Genomic DNA, 4,499 nt, shown 5'->3' with positions numbered 1-4,499 from the left:
TTCCATGGGAGTCTGCATCAAAACCTGGGGACTGAAATCAAGCAAGACCTCTTGGTAAATGGTAAATGGACTGCATTTATATAGCGCTTTTATCCAAAGCGCTTTACAATGTGCCTACATTCACCCATTCACACACCGAGGGCGGCCAGCTGCCATGCAGGGTGCTAGCACAGCCATCGGGAGCAATTTGGGGTTCAGTGTCTTGCCCAAGGACACTTCGACAGGAGTCGGGGATCGAACCACCGACCTTCTGGTTAGTGGACGTGGGCGCTCTACCTCCTGAGCCACAGCCACACCTCTTGGATTCTGTTTGTCTATGTTAGTTGTTTCCAGTGACTCCTGCATCTGCTATCTCTCTCAATTCAAAAAGCTCTCCAACTCCACAGTCTGCGGCTCGGCTGTGTGCGGCTGGTTTTATAGACAATTGGGGACGGGGGGGAAGGGGGGGACGGGGGGGAAGGGGGGGACGGGGGGGGGTTGGATTGTTTGGTGGTGACATGGAACCGCCAACGTCACATAACCAATAATTTTTTAGCCATTTAAAAGAAGGGGGAAATTATCTAGTACTGGAGCTTTGAGCAGATTTGGAGCAGTTTAGTTTAGTGGCTGATAAAACATGAGGAATTCTTCAGATTGACACTAAATGTCAGGTTTTAGACCTGCATTCATCACCAACACTACTAAATTGAGATATACATGGATCTTTTCAGCAGATTTCTTTTTAAACCATTCTCTTTAAGTAGGTAGAGAGGAAGGAGGTGGATTCAGAGGACGGTGGAAGGGCAGACTGCTTTAGTTGTGAATCTTGATCGCTTTCTCCAGGTAGGTGTAGCGACCTCTCTTTGGAGCTTCGAAGTGGTCCAACCCTAGCCAGGTGCATAGGTGGGACATGTTTTCCGGCTGTGGCTCAAAGTCCTTCAGGTTGACCTCATACTCGTTTTCAGTGATGTACTGATGCCGGCCCATCATCACAATTGCAAACTTGAACCTTTCAAACTCTTTCTCCTCTATGTCCAGCATGGTCTGGATCCTCCTCATCACCTCCCGGAACGACTCACCCTGTCTGATCTTGAGCAGGAAGGGGATCCTGAAGGTGCAGAAGACTTCCTCGTGGAAGTGAGCGACGGGGATTAGCATCTCACTGTCCTTGTCCAAGTCCACCTGGTCCACTGGAATCTCCTCTATTCTGAAGGTGCTGCTGGTAGCTGGAGATAAACATTCTAGCAACTCTTCCTCCTGGTGCACCCTGATGATTTTATAGCTTACTATCTCTAACAGCCTGAGCTTCTCAGAGCCTTTGCCAGGGAGCTCGACTGCTTTTTTACATTTATCCAGTAGGTCTCGCACACAGCCGTGCTTGTCAGGGTAGAGGGTGATCTCCTCCTCTTTGGATTGGCTGTTGAGCCATATGGACTTGAAACTCCTCTTGTTCTCCAAGTCTGTGATTTTCATCTTCAACTGCTTGTAGTAGAGTTTCTTGGGCTGCCGAGGCTTAAAGGACTGCAGCAGGTCCCAAAACGTTCCCTCATAGTTGCGTCTGAGAGGATTCCCTGGGATTCCCTGAGAGGATTCCCCATCTCTGTACCACAGTGACTCGAAGAATTGCAGCAGCATGGGGTCTGTGTTCAACCTCTGTGCTACTGTCTTGGCCACCTGAAAGTAGTTCATGCGGTTGTAGAGCGTGACCACGAAGCCGGGGTCGTTGTGGATGGTTTTGTCACAGAAGATGATGTCCACCCGGTGGTAGAGGTCCTGGAAATAATCCGTGGCCATGGGCAACTCGCTGCTGTAATTTTCTGGGTCGTCTTTCTGGAAGACAATGATCTGACCATCAGTGAGCCTGTCCAGAGCCTCTGCCATAAAAACATAGTCCTGTATCCGCTCCATTAGGTTGGGCTTTACTTCCTCATAGAGGATAAGGCTAGTTTCCTGCTGAAACCCTGCTCTCTCACACATGACCGGCAACAGTTCTTGTATTTTGCAGGATATAGGTGTGTAGATATGTCCACAATAATTTAAAGTTCTGGTGTTGGGATCATACATCTTCAAGAACAACATGATGTCATGATCTATGTCAAACTTAGGTAATGTGGCCCCGCTGGCAGCCATCTCTGGATCCACCGTCTCCAGAAATATTGTCCAGAGGTTCTCGTTGTTGCTCAAGTCGATCATCGAGTTGTTGCAGTTGGCCTCGTAGTCGAATGTGGCTGGCCGCTTGGTTCCATTGGGCCGGGCATGCATGGGCCACAGCCTCATCTGGTGCTGTGGGAAACCCATGGTGTGGGAGAGGTTCTGGATGAACTCCTGGAGCGTGGAGCTCTTCAGGAACTTGAAGACTGTGTACTTCACCTTCTCCTCATCATACATGTCATTGCCCTGGTGACTACAGAACTGGTCCTCCGTCACAATCTGGACCTGCATGTATAGGTGAGCCTCCTGCTGCTCTTTCCGCATCTGCGCCTCAACCCTCTTCTCCCCCTGCAGACGCTCCACCAGCTGCTGGGGGATGTCCACATCCAACACCGGCAGGAGCACCTCGCTGAGCTTGGACTCTCGGATGTAGACCAACATGTAGGCGTTGTTGCGGTGACGTATAGAGAGGTCGTCATGGCCACCATAGTTGTGCTCTATGGCTTCCTTCTTGGTGCACCGCGAGACCATGTCATCATCAAACTTGCACCATTTTGACTCCTTGACACCCACTTTGATGTCTCCTTTGGGGTTAAGATAGACAACATAGTGACCGCAGTGGTTGTTGCCGCTGTGCACCAACACCGCGTGCAGGATGTAGTTTGCCGGGTCCTTGGAGTCAGTCTTCTCGAGGAACTCGTCCAGGAGGAGCTGCTCTGGGAACTCAAACCTGTCGTTAATCTTGATGTTTTGGTCGGTCTGTGGGTCGTACATGAACCTCATCAGCAGCAGGTGAAGGATGGGAGGGAAGGTGAGGAACTTTACCCCCTTCTCCGCTTCCTGAAGGCCGTACTCTCCTGCATCGTATTTGTTGTCTCTGTCCAACTGTTCTGTAGCAATGTAGTCTTTGAAAGACTCAAAGATATTCTTCTTTCCTTTTATGCTGAGCTGGATGTCATAGTAGTCCTCTATCCGCTCCGAACGGTAGTCCACCTGCTTACACTGGATATACGACACCATCTTTCCTCTGAAGAGCTTGCCGATGGTTCCCTCCACACAAGTGCCTTTCATTTTGTTCTCCACGTTGTCCAGGAGCACTCTGCACAGCTCCTGTACATCATGTTGCATGAAACTGTCTAGTGTCTCCCACCCGAAGGACTTGGTGAGTTTCTCTGTGCTGACAGGCTTATCGCTGTGCTGCAGCTCGTAGAAGACCCTCTGCAGTGCCATGGGGACGCTCTTGGATGAGTTGTCTCCCTCTGTGGGCATCATGTACACCGCCCGCCGTAGCTGGTTGGTGAAGAAGAGCGTCTGTAGCAGGCTGTTTATGTAGCAGGTGGCTCCCTGGTTCTTAAGCCCCACATAGCCTCTGTGTTTCTTTGACTCGCAGGCCACTCCATGCAGGGCGTCTGCCTGGACGTAGACTTTGAAGGAGACTTTGTTGTCGATAATGAAGCGCCTCTCTGGATCGGTCACATTGTGCCAGGACATGAATTTGGAGAAGCCCCCATCAAAGAGGTGTCTGATTATCACCATGATCTTCGACCGAAGGTTCCGCACAAAGCAGGACGGGCTGGGCACCGACTTGCTCAGACGGCTGAAGTGCTTCACCACCAATCGGAAGGTCTCCGACCGCCAACTGTTGTCATCCTCCTCTGTGTCGTTGTGTCCGTCTGCCATGGCCACGTTGCCGTTGATCACCGGGTTGGCTGGGATTCTCGTGGGGTCATCCATGTCCCCAGCTTCCAACTCTCTATCCTCAGGCTCCCTGACCTGTTGCTCGCCTGATTTCTGCTGCTGTTGCTGAGTGTGGTGGTGGGTCATCATGTTGGCAGTAGCTGTTTTTGTGATGTGCTGCCTGTTTTCTTTGTTGCCCAGGGTTTTCAGCTCTGTGTTGCGCCGGGCTGTTCGTTTGTGATGCTGGCTGGCCTTACTGTAACTGACCTCTAAATCCTGAAGATATGATGATGGTGGGCGCAGGTCGTCACTGCGTTCTAGTCCCCTCTCATCTGGCATGACTGTGTTAGGCTGTTCTAGTCCCCTCTCATCTGGCATGACCGTGTTAGGCTGAAGTTCTAGTCCTCTCTCATCTGGCATGACCGTGTTAGGCTGAAGTGGTTGCTTGAATCTGGCTCGGAGGACCACAAATAGTTTGAAATAATGTGTTTGGGTTCTTAGGCGCAGCAGCAATTACCGCAGGGTGTCGGTTAAGGACACTATTATCAATGTTCAGGTGAGAGTGGGTGGGGTACACAAATCTCTGGAGGTTGGCTCTTAGGTCGTGTAACTACCGATCCTATTTATACCGTCAGCAGGGAAGGGTTTATAACATCACTGATGATGTCACTATGCGTAAGTAGAGAAGGACT

At 50.7% G+C, this 4,499-nt stretch overlaps 1 pseudogene across 1 annotated transcript; it reads right to left on the bottom strand.

Moving 5' to 3' along the window:
* Positions 1-792: 792 nt before the first annotated feature.
* LOC310788915 (ubiquitin carboxyl-terminal hydrolase 7 pseudogene) lies at positions 793-3,966 on the bottom strand (annotated as a pseudogene). The gene has a single exon. The product of its transcript is annotated as a ubiquitin carboxyl-terminal hydrolase 7 pseudogene (transcript).
* Between the last annotated feature and the right edge of the window lie 533 nt (positions 3,967-4,499).

This window comes from Poromitra crassiceps, assembly GCF_964638095.1.
Source record: "Poromitra crassiceps genome assembly, chromosome: 14".
Taxonomy (NCBI): Eukaryota; Metazoa; Chordata; class Actinopteri; order Beryciformes; family Melamphaidae; genus Poromitra; species Poromitra crassiceps.
Note: the sequence above shows the minus strand (reverse complement) of the source record. Positions and strands in the feature narration are given on the sequence as shown.